A 13,146-nucleotide genomic window follows, 5' to 3' on the forward strand; every position below is an offset into this window, starting at 1 on the left:
AGCCAGGGCAAGGTGCGGGACACCGGCAAGCCCTTCAGCCAGGGGCAAGAATCAGGAGAACGCAGCAGGCTGTGGGGGAAGGGGGAGGGGGATGGGGGGGAGAGAAACAGAGAAAGAACACGGCAGGCTGTGGGGGGGGGGGGGGTAGGGGGGAGAGAAACGGAGAAAGAACGCGGCAGGCTGTGGGGCGAGGGCACGGTGGTGATGGGTGGATGGAAGAGAGGGAGAAGGCTGAACTCTGCAGGCTGTGGGAGGGAGGGAGGGAGAAGGCAGAACTCTGCAGGCTGTGGGAGGGAGGGAGGGAGAAGGCAGAACTCTGCATGCTTGGGGGGGTGGTGGGGTGGGGGGCTGCTGACGAGGAGGGATAGGGAAGTCACATGACTGAAGGGAGGCGTGGGAGAGAACAAAAGATCTTTGGGTTTCTTATCTTGCTTGTGGAGTGAGAAGAGCTGGGCTGTGTGTTCTGTTCATGGAACATGATTCAGTTTCAATGTAAAAAATATTTTATTGAAAATTTTAGAATGTACTTCACTTTAGTGTAATAAAATAATTTTTTTTATCAAACTGTACTTTAATATGACTCTTAAAGCTTTAAGATCACTTATAAGTTGTAAAGTTACAAAACATACAAAACAATTTCCATTGGAAAAATCTTACACGCTAAGATCACTGAAAAAGTTTACGGTCACTTTCGTCTTGTAAAGTTACATCACTTACAAAACCATTTACATTTGAAAACAGTTACAGGAGTAAAATCAACAACAACAACAAAAACAACAGCAACAAAAAAAGGTTGCACCCATCTCAGATCCACATCTCGGTGAATGTACACTGCTTCATGGGTGGTGGTGATGGTGGCAGGGGGAGGGGGGTGCGGGTGGTTACGGCTTGGGTCTCTACGGAGACGAATGCGGGGATTGCCGTGGGAGTGGCAGTTGATTGGCCTAGCTGTGTTCCCTTATTGCAGCAGCTGCCTCCCTGATGGCCTGTGCCTTCGTTTCGGCTGCCTGTAACATTCCCTCCCTGATGGCCTGTGCCGTCGTTCCCACTGCCTCTGAAATTCCCTCCCTGATGGCCTGTGCCTTCGTTTCGGCTGCCTGTAACATTCCCTCCCTGATGGCCTGTGCCGTCATTCCCACTGACTCTGAAATTGCCTCTCTGATGGCCTGTGCTGTGGTTCCCACTGCCTCTGAAATATCCTCCCTCATGTCCCGTGACATTATAGCTATTTCTGCCATCAGTGTCGTTACCTCATCACCCACCCCACTGACAGTGTTCACGAGTGATCGGGTAAGCCCATTGGTCTCCATACCCAATGCCATCATCTGAGCCACATCTGTTGCACCCTCCAGCTCAGGATAGCGTGGTACATTTCTCCTTGGCCTCGCCCTGGGTCTGTCTCGCGGAATCCCACCAGTGTGAGGCGCAGGCTGGGAAGGTGTGGCCATGGGTGTTACAGACTGCATTCCACCAGCACTGGGAATCGCAGGCTGGGACAGTGGAGCCGTGGGTGTTCCATGCTGCATTCCCGCAGCACTGGGACCCGGAACCTCGGACGGTGGGGCACTGATTGTTCCATACTGCATTCCAGCAGGAGTGAGACCCAGAACCTCGGATGGTGGGGCCCTGGGTGTTCCGTACTGCATTCCAGCAGCACTGGGAGGCGCAGGCTGGGATATTGGGACACTGAATGATCCATACTGCATTCCAGCAGCACTGGAACCCACAACCTCTGGACTTTCGAAAACATCCAATGTCGGACCAAACCTTAAACCACTATGTAGGGACTGGGATGAGCTGAAACCACGGAATGTCGAACCGGACCCTAAAGCACTATGCAGGGACTGGACCGCGCTCAAACCACGGAATGACAAATCAGAAATCATGGAATTACTTGGCAACGCAAGTTCAAGATTCTCCCCTTCATACCTCTCCATGGCCACCCCCTCCCAGCTTCCCAGCTACAAAGTTGGTCTGGCTCGCCCGCGTCTGAATCTTTTTCTGTATCTTCAAAATTGGCATCAGGTTCTGCAAAATATAACAGAACAGTCAAATGGTTAGCAGCAGAGGAGGGGGCAGGATGGGTGGCATGAGTAGCAGGCCAGGCAGCAGATCGATTTGAAGGGCCACGATGAATTTTCAGGACTTACCCTCTCCCTCGGGTGTGGACCCAACTTGTGCAATACTGATTGCTTTTCTCCAGCTAGGATCCATCAAAGCAGCAACCCTCTGTTCCAAGGGTGTCGGTGGATGCAGATTTGGCGGGCCTCCTCCTGTTCGAGTTCTTTCCTTTTGTTGTGGGCCAATTTCTTCTGCAAAGATGAAAACATAACTTGTTATAGAGGGTGTCTTTCTGCTGGGTGGGACATATACAGATGGTCACATTTACAGATGCAATTCCATTGACAAATGAAAATATTACTTACACTAACTGCTTGACCAAGGTCCTGCATTTCTTTTTACACTGCCTTCCATTTCTCGTGGTATTCACCACTGTGCAGTAATCTTCTGCAACTTTGTTCCAACGTTTATTAATTTCTTTGGGTGGCACTTTTGTGTGACCTCTGTTGCTCGTATCCAGCTCCTGCCATCTTTCCTCGATCACATTAACTAGTACCTCCACTTCTTGATGTGTGAAGTTCTTCGTTCTTGGCGCATGGTGTTGCATTGCTCTGTTGAATTGACACTCAGTGATTTTTCAAAACACAAAGTCCTTATTTTGCTTGTAGCAATGAATGATTCTCACCTATGCAGCACTCCTTGTGGAGGTTTAGCAGCTGATTTCTTGCAGATTATTCCAAATAGCACTCCTATAGCTTTCAAAACATCAATCAGGCATCCAAAACTAAGTGACAGGTTCTCCCTTTAAAAATGGCCGATTGCCAATGTTATTGCCCCACTGAGCATGCGCGAACGCTGCAAAGCGCATGCGCGAACGCTGCCGGCACTCACACAGGCACTCCGATCAGGCCCCGCCCCCCTGCTGGCTCTGCGTGGCCAGCACGATCCTAGCTCCGCCCCCCTCTCTTTATTCTGCGCCACGCCAGCTCCACAGACGGCCCGAGAATCGGCCATGATCACAAGGAGTTTTTTTGGCGCTGCTTCTGATGTAAAATGTCAGCGGGGGGCTCGGAGGTGCGCCCATTTGGGCCCATAGCAACTTGCAGGACAGTAAACAGGCACGTGCAAGTCTAAACAACAACGGGCGCATTCGTTACCCTACAATGGCAAGTTTTGGGCCATTATTTGTTAGTCTAAGAATATATAATATAACTGCAATGGAAGCTCCAGTTACTATAGTTGCAGCTGACCCTTGGAATTAAGGGCTCATTTGTAAAAGAGGATTCATCCATCCACTCAAGTATTCCGTTCTGATATTAGAAACGGTGCAGGTTCGATTGGCCCATGGCCTCCTTCTGAGCTGTATCATTATATGACCACAAAACTGATTTAAAGAATTCAAACATTACAAAAAGAGAATCACACATTGTGACTTGATTGCATGTTGTTTAGCCTTGGCTTCCCCAAAGTCCCTGCAGCACATCCTTACTGGGGGAAATTCACAATCCGAGCAGCACTTTTTTGTTACACAGAACTTTTCTTTCTTAATTCAGCTTTTAAAATGAGTGGCCAAGACAGCACGAAAGTTGAAAATAAAATATAGGACCCAGTAAATCAAGTGGAGATTAGGTGAAGCTAAGCTTGGGGTTTTTAAAGCCCGTAGATTGTAGGAAAAAATAAAGGCTGCGAAAGGGAAGAAAAAAAGACAGAAAGACTTGCATTTATATAGCGTCTTTCACGACCACCGGACATCCCAAAACACTTTACAGCCAATTAAGTACTTTTGAACTGTAGTCACTGAAGTAATGTAGGAAACACGGCAGCCAATTTGCACACAGCAAGCTCCCACAAACAGCAATGTGATAATAACCAGATAATCTGTTTTTGTTATGTTAATTGAGGAATGCCTCCCCTTGCTGGGGTCGAACACCGCCCCTCACTGGGCTCGAATGTCGCCCCTCGCTGGGCTTGAATGTCATAGAAACATAGAAACATAGAAAATAGGTGCAGGAGTAGGCCATTCGGCTCTTTGAGCCTGCACTGCCATTCAATAAGATCATGGCTGATCATTCCTTCAGTACCCCTTTCCTGCTTTTTCTCCATACCCCTTGATCCCCTTAGCTGCAAGGGCTATATCTAACTCCCTCTTAAATATATCCAATGAACTGGCATCAACAACTCTCTGCGGCAGGGAATTCCACAGGTTAACAACTCTCTGAGTGAAGAAGTTTCTCCTCATCTGTCCTAAATGGACTACCCCTTATCCTAAGGCTATGTCCCCTGGTTCTGGACTTCCCCAACATCGGGAACATTCTTCCCGCATCTAATCTGTCCAGTCCTGTCAGAATCTTATACATTTCTACGAGATCCCCTCTCATCCTTCTAAACTCCAGTGAATAAAGGCCCAGTTGATCCAGTCTCCCCTCATATGACAGTCCAGCCATCCCTGGAATCAGTCTGGTGAACCTTTGCTGCACTCCCTCAATAGCAAGAATGTCCTTCCTCAGATTAGGAGACCAAAACTGAACACAATATTCCAGGTGAGGCCTCACTAAGGCCCTGTACAACTTCAGTCAGACCTCCCTGCTCCTATACTCAAATCCCCTAGCTATGAAGGCCATCATACCATTTGCCTTCTTTACCACCTGCTGTATCTGCATGCCCACTTTAAGTGACTGATGAACCATGACACCCAGGTCTTGTTGCACCTCCCCTTTTCCTAATCTGCCGCCATTCAGATAATATTCTGCCTTTGTGTTTTTGCCCCCAAAATTTATCCACATTATACTGCATCTGCCATGCAGTTGCCTACTCACCTAACCTGTCCAAGTCACCCTGCAGTCTCTTAGTGTCCTCCTCACAGCTCACACCACCACCCAGTTTAATGTCATCTGCAAACTTGGAGTATTACATTCAATTTCTTCATCTAAATCATTAATGTATATTGTAAAGAGCTGGGGTCCCAGCACTGAGCCCTGCGGCACTCCACTAGTCACTGCCTGCCATTCTGAAAATGACCCGTTTATCCCGACTCTCTGCTTCCTGTCGCCAACCAGTTCTCTATCCACGTCACAACATTACCCCCAATGCTATGCGCTTTGATTTTGCACACCAATCTCTTGTGCGGGACCTTGTCAAAAGGCTTTTGAAAGTCCAAATACATCCACTGGTTCTCCCTTGTCCACTCTACTAGTTACATCTTCAAAAAATTCCAGAAGATTCATCAAGCATGATTTCCCTTTCATAAATCCATGCTGACTTGGTCCAATCCTGTCACTGCTTTCCAAATGCGCTGCTATTTCATCCTTAATGATTGATTCCAACATTTTCCCCATTACTGATGTCAGGCTAACCGGTCTATAATTACCTGCTTTCTCTCTCCCTCCTTTTTTAAAGAGTGGTGTTACATTAGCTACCCTCCAGTCCATAGGAACTGATCCAGAGTCGATAGAATGTTGGAAAATGATCACCAATGCATCCACTATTTCTAGGGCCACTTCCTTAAGTACTCTGGAATACAGACTATCAGGCCCCGGGGATTTATCAGCCTTCAATCCCATCAATTTCCCGAACACAATTTCCCTCCAAATAAGGATATCCTTTAGTTCCTCCTTCTCACTAGACCCATTGTCCCCTAGTACATTCGGAAGGTTATTTGTGTCTTCCTTCATGAAGACAGAACTGAAGTATTGGTTCAATTGGTCTGCCATTTCTTTGTTCCCCATTATAAATTCACCTGAGTCCGACAACAAGGGACCTACGTTTGTCTTCACTAATCTTTTTCTCTTCACATATTTATAGAAGCTTTTGCAGTCAGTTTTTGTGTTCCCTGCTAGCTTCCTCTCGTACTCTATTTTCCCCCTCTTAATTAAATCCTTAGTCCTCCTCTGTTGAATTCTAAATTTCTCCCAGACCTCAGATTTGTTGCTTTTTTTAGCCAATTTATATGCCTCTTCCTTGGTTTTAACACTATCCTTAATTTCCCTTGTTAGCCTTGGTTGAGCCACCTTCCCCGTTTTATTTTTATTCCAGACAGGGATGTACAATTGGTGAAGTTCATCCATGTGATCTTTAAATGTTTGCCATTGCTTATCCACCGTCAACCCATTAAGCACCCTTTGCCAGTCTATTCTAGCCAATTTACGCCTTATACCGTCGAAGTTACCTTTCCTTAAGTTCAGGACCCTAGTTTCCGAATTAACTTTGTCACTCTCCATCTTAATAAGGAATTTTACCATATTATGGTCACTCTTCCCCAAGGGGCCTCGCACAACAAGATTGCTAATTAGTCCCTTCTCATTACATATCACCCAGTCTAGGATGGCCAGCTCTCCGGTTGGTTCCTCGACATATTGATCCAGAAAACCATCCTGAATACACTCCAGGAAATCCTCCTCCACCGCATAGCTACCAGTCCAATTAATATGTAGATTAAAGTCGCCCATGATTACTGCTGTACTTTTATTGCACACCTCCCTTATTTCTTGTTTAATGCTGTCCCCAACCTCACTACTGCTATTTGGTGGCCTGTACACAACTCCCACTAGCGTTTTCTGTCCTTTGGTATTCTGTAGCTCCACCCATACCGATTCCACATCATCCAAGCTAATGTCCTTCCTTACAATTGCATTGATTTCCTCTTTAACCAGCAACGCCACCCCGCCTCCTTTTCTTTTCTGTCTATCCTTCCTAAATGTTGAATACCCCTGGATGTTGAGTTCCCAACCTTGGTCACCCTGGAGCCATGTCTCCGTGATGCCAATCACATCGTATCCGTTAACTGCTATCTGCGCAGTTAATTCGTCCACCTTATTCCAAATACTCCTCGCATTGAGGCACAGAGCCTTCAGGCTTGCCTTTTTAACACACTTTGCCCCTTTAGAATTTTGCTGTATGTCGCCCCTCACTGGGCTCGAATGTCGCTCCTTGCTGGGTCGAATGCCGCCCCCTTGCTGGGGCCGAACGCCACCCCTCGCTGGGTCGAATGCCACCCCTCGCTGGGGCCGAACGCCACCCCTCGCTGGGTCGAATGCCACCCCTCGCTGGGGCCGAACGCCACCCCTCGCTGGGTCGAATGCCACCCCTCGCTGGGTCGAATGCCGCCCCTCGCTGGGGCCGAACGCCACCCCTCGCTGGGTCGAATGCCGCCCCTCGCTGGGGCCGAACGCCACCCCTTGCTGGGGTTGAATACCGCCCCTTGCTGGGATCGACCTCCGCACCTGCTAGACTCAACTTCCACCCCTCGCTGTATGATGCTCTCCACACCAAAAAAAAAGATGTCACGAGGGACTATCTAGTAGTAGTTGATTGAGGGATAAATATTGGCCAGGACACCGGGGATAGCTCCCCTGCTCTTCTTCAAAATAGTGCCATGGGATCTTTTATGTCCACTTGAAAGAGCAGACGGGGCCTTGGTTTAACACCTCATCTGAAAGATGGCACCTCAACAGTGCAGCATTCCCTCAGCACTGCACTGGATTGTCAGCCTAGATGTTTTGTACTCAAGTCCCTGGAGTGGACTTGAGCCCACAATCTTCTGACTCAGAGGTGAGAGTGCTACCCACTGAGCCACAGCTGACACTAAAGTGTCAAGGGAAGGTACAAGAAAGTGATTAAAAGAATGAGGCAGAAGGGGTAGATGAGGGGAGAAGGAGAAAGGGGGTTTTCAATTACTTTAAGGCCCGGCGAATCATGAGAGTTGAAAAATTAAGTTACTGTTGGTGGTAAATTCAGAACGTCAACCTTAAGGGGGTGGGTGTGAAATTAATCCTCCGGCAATTTGCAAAGTACAGGATATTGCCAGGAATTTGCTTACAGCATGGTTGTAAATAAATGGATACAACTGTAGACATTTTTAAATTCACACCACTTGTCCTGCTGGGTTTTCTTTTCACCCAGTGACCCACTGCTGTTCTAATTATAATGATTTATGATGCCTGGCTATAAAGGCTTTTCTACACACAGGGCCGATTTCAAAATCTCTGGTCTAGTCACAGTGGTGTCATGGCACCTCCAGTAACTTTCTCTCAAGTTGATTGACGGTATTTAGGGCGTACTTCTCCAGATACCACCTGAACCAATCAGAAGCACTGGAAGTAAGTGTTCTTACGCCACATTTCCTGCATTTTTTGTTGTCTGATGAACTCTGGAGCAGAACACAAGGCAGCAGGATCATTCAGTATCGCAAGAGTTTTGCTATGGAGCAGGAGAGGAGGAAAGCATTTATAAAAGCAGGAGATGCTGGCCCTAGCCAAGAGAGAAAATGGGACGCTATGCTCCGTTCCAATGTGCTAGGGAGAGGAAAATCAGCCAAGGTTCCTGTTCCTGATTACTACCCAGTGACCCTTACTGGAAAATGTAAATCTGTGGGCATTGGCAACAGGTTTGGTTTTGGCTGTGAAGCTTTTCATAACTGCTGTGATATTTAGGGTCAGTCTACGAGATTGGCCACTTGGGTGAGAAACAGAAAGCTGCTGATAACCATGGGTTCAAACTCCACTAACAGCACTTCCAATAGAGGGAGGAAAAGGACGAAAACAAACAGAAATTGCCAGCTGAAAACGAGACACTTAACAGGAATGAAACTGCAATAAAGTTTCCAGAAGGTTTCAAAACCTAACCAAACATATTGCTATTTCCAAGATCCCAGAGCATTTGCATTTCTGCACCCAATCTTTGGATTTACGGCTCCGACCTCTATCATCGGGTGAAAATATGGATGTTCAAAATTGTTACCATAATCATCCTGCTGCTCACTCTGCCCAACAAGATGAAGTGAGGGCTTTAATACAGAATGAGTCTATATAACTGAAAAGCCTTGACTTTAAGCTGCATTATCTCTTTTTGATGGCCTAGATAGCGTAATGTTAAGTCCATCAACAATGTATCTTACAAAGTCCCTTTGAACATAAATCAGTGTGTCTGCTGGGCCCAGTAGTTTGAATTAAATGATGGCAGCATTTGAAAAAAGCTAGAACATTTCACTGACGTGTTTTAATGGTTCCCATTAAAAGCAGTGCTTCAAAAGTTCATTTTTCAATCATTACAAAGACCTGTGTGCCAAATCAAACTTATGCGCGTGGGGTTTTTGATGATGTGAAGATTGATTGTTTTAATTCATGCTCAGAGCTCATCTGCAGTTCTTAAGAAGCAGATTGAACACTAGGGCATTTTTTTTTTTAAACTTTGTGTTTTCTTTTTCAGACAGAGCACAAATAAGCAAAAAATATTCTTTGAGGAATAAAATATAAAGGGTGTGCAGAGAACAATGCGGTCTGTACACTATGATCTAATAAATAGGAATATTTAGAACCAGCTCTAAAGCATTTTTGAGTCATTCATTTCCTTTCCAGGTTCTAATTCATTTGCTTTGAACATTTACAGAAGTCCGACTTGCCTTCCCCCAATGACCCACAACAATGCCAATAAGCCGCCCTAAGTGGAGGAAGTGCATCTGGGAGGGCACTGACTACCTCAAGTCTCACCGCCGAGAGCATGCAGAAATCAAGCACAGGCAGCGGAAAGGGCGTGCAGCAAACCTGTCCCACCCACCCTTTCCCTCAACGACTATCAGTCCCACCTGTGACAGGGGCTGTGGTTCTCGTATTGGACTGTTCAGCCACCTAAGGACTAATTTTTAGAGTGGAAGCAAGTCTTCCTCGATTCCGAGGGACTGCCTATGATGATGATGACAACAATGTGCAATCTAGAGAATAGTCATCACACCAAGTATTCAATGTCACAGTGTTACTACTCTAAATTATCTATTACCTGCATCATATTATTACTAACTCGCCCTTTTTCTCTCCTCATTAAGGTGTCGACTCTTTACTGGGACATGGAATCTGGTGCCTCGTCCAGTTGGTTATTATTCATGTGTAAGCCTTACAGTGATTCAGCAGGCTGTTCAACAATGGAGATGCCACGTCCAAGCTCACTGCTACCCTCACGTGACACGCAGCCCCATAGGTTGCACCAGCTCTCAGCTACCTCACCCAAGGCATCATGGCCAATTTTTTCCTTCTTGAAGCCAATTGCCATCCCAACTCATATCAGATAACTAAGGACACACTTGGGGATCAAACCTGCAAGCCATTTGGACCATATGGCTTGGATTCTCATTAGGTAAATGTGTTGGGCCACCTGGAGAGTCTGTATGTGAATCACACTAAAAACTGACTTAGCAACAGATCCACATCTATCTAATCCCATCCAGAGAACATTTAATTTAATCCAATCAGATTGAGGTCATAATCTTTCATGCCGAATCGCACAGGGTATATAGTTGCAACTATTTCTTTCATAAGGGTGTTTGACTGCTGTTACTGCAGTGAAATTCATATATGGACAACAATAAAAGCTCCTCAATATACCTGAAGATGAGACCCATGAAACACATTGCTAGGTCCCTAGTCTTGTACAGTTATCTCTTGCTGCATCATGGTCCAATAGGGTCAAATCAATCAACAGCAAGTTACTCACATCCCAGCAGTTCTTTCAAGCATTTCCTGGAACTGACATTCTCCAACCATGCAGATGTTTGTGTGGTATATTCTCATCTCAAGTCATCCTCGACTCCGAGGGACTGCCTAAGAAGATATTCTTCTCTGTTTCTCTATCCCGCTGCCCAGGTCTTTTTCCTCATTATTTTAGAATACGAATTGACTATTTGTATTGTGCTTCTTCTGTCGAGTCCCTGTCCCCGATCCTCCCGCCCGGTCGAGTCCCGCTCTCGAGCCTCCCACCCGGTCGAGTACCCGCCCCCAATATCTCCCACCCGAACCAGAAGTGCAGCCCCGAACTGTAATCAGTCCGACCACGTGTGCTGCTGATCCTCCGAGAGCCTGCCGATGGACTGAGGCTGCTGCTCCTCTGCTGCCGAGCCCGCTGATCCTCAGGTGGTCGGACAGGCAGAGAGGCAGTCGTGCTCCCCGGGGAGTTCGTGGCAGAGGTTCGGCGAATGATTGAGGCGGAGGAGCAGTGAGGGATCGTGGCTGAGGAGCGATGAGAGATCAGCGGCGAGAGATCGTGGCGGAGGTGTGGCGAATGTTTGGTGTGGAGGTGCGGTGAGAGATCGTGGTGGAAGTGCAGCGAATACTTGTGGCGGAGGAGCGGCGAGAGATCGTGGCGGAGGAGCGATGAGAGATCAGCGGCGAGAGATCGTGGCGGAGGAGCGGTGAGGGATCGTGGTGAAGGTGCGGCGAATGTTTGTGGCGGAGGAGCGGCGAGAGATTGTGGCGGAGGTGCGACAAATGAGGGTGCGGGACCCAGAAGAGCCAAGGGCCCAAGGGCAGCACGGGCCTGCCCACACTGCGATATGTGTGCGCACTAGCTCTGTGCAGCAGAGTAGATCTCCAGTCATCCTGATTTATCCTTGTCACTGGATAAAGGCCTGGCTCTGTCAAGCCCGTGTGGTGGCTGATGTGCAATAGTCACCGCACGTTAAAAAAATCCACGCACAGGCATCTTCCACCCTTGGAGCTCAGGACTGAAACATCAGTAAACTCATTCCTTTTGGTGTGGAAGCAAGTCATCCTCGTTCGAGGGACCGCCTATGATGAAACATTTATTACAAAATACTAAATCTGCGGGTGTTACTGCTGGAAAGTAACTTGTTGGTTTTCATTAAAATAAGCAGACAGAGGATTTTTGTACAAAAACATTGAGGGGTAGAAATCCATCTAGGGGCGGCAGTGGTATCACATCGGCTGCCTGTTACGTGCCCTGCCCAATTGCAGTCAATGGAATTGAGAATCAGGCACAGAGGGTAACAGACGGATGACCCAACACCACCCAAGAACAATTTCTACTCCAATATAGGACTCACTGACATCACCAACAATCATTTCTAGTCTAACGTCTGAAAGGGATACTCAACAACTTTATGGAACTTATCAAAACCTTTTACCAAAAGAATTTCCTGACTGATTGCAACTCACAAGTGCGACTCCTCCCATTGGAATCTTGGGAGTGAAAAACAGGCGGGAAAAAAAACAAATAGTAAAAACTGTGGAGGCAATTTCATTTATCTTTTCATTACGGATTGTGCGGGTGTATATTGGTAATAAGAAGAATGAAATAAGGTTTTGTGAAGCAGTATTGCGTGTGTGGCAGCAGGGTAGATAAGGGCAGGCTGTATGACCGAGCTCAGTAACATCAACACAGATGCATTCAGGGTAATTATTCACAAAAGACAGGGGCTCGGTTGCGGCATTGGAAAATTAGTAATATTATATTTAAAAACTGGTGGATTTCTTTTAAATTCAGGGTGGTATAAGAAAGCAGAGAACCTGTAAGTTTGCTTTTTGCTCAGAGTTTCCTTTTAAAAAGACAGACTTGATTTATATAGCACCTTTCAAGAACACCGGACGTCTCAAAGCGCTTTCCAGCCAATTATGCTACTTTTGGATGTAGTCACTGTTGTAATGTGGGAAATGCGGCAGCCAACTTGCGCACAGCAAGCTCCCACAAACAACAATGTGATAATGACCAGATAATGTTTTTGTTATGTTGATTGAGGGATAAATATTATAACTCCACTGCTCTTCTTTGAAATAGTGCCATGGGATCTTTTACGTCCACCTGAGAGGGCAGAAGGGGCCTCGGTTTAATGTCTCATCCAAAAAACGGCACCTCTGGCAGTGCAGCTCTCCCTCAGCACTACACTGGAGTATCAGCCTAGATTTATCTACTCAGGTTCCTGGAGTGGGACTTGAACTCACAACCTTCTGACTCAGAGGCGAGTGTGCTACCCACTGAGTCACAGCTGACTCAGTTGTGAAGGAAATAATTAAATGTACTCGTACAGTACAAAACATTTCTATCATTATACCAGCTGATGAGTTCATATAATGTTAATGCTGCTTTACAAGACCAGTTGGCTTAGTCAAGCATTAAATTCAACAAGCAAATAAAACAGTGGGCTAAAAATTGCGGTCAGAGGCTTCCCATGGCCGAATGCCTCTGACCAAATATTTTTTTACAAAACACTTCTGGTCTGAGGCCTAGATGCACAACCTGGGATCACGTGGGCCTGGACCACCAATGAACATGGAGTATTCTCATTGATAGTAACGGTGAGTTCCG

Source organism: Pristiophorus japonicus, chromosome 13 (genome assembly GCF_044704955.1).
Source record: "Pristiophorus japonicus isolate sPriJap1 chromosome 13, sPriJap1.hap1, whole genome shotgun sequence".
NCBI lineage: Eukaryota > Metazoa > Chordata > Chondrichthyes > Pristiophoridae > Pristiophorus > Pristiophorus japonicus.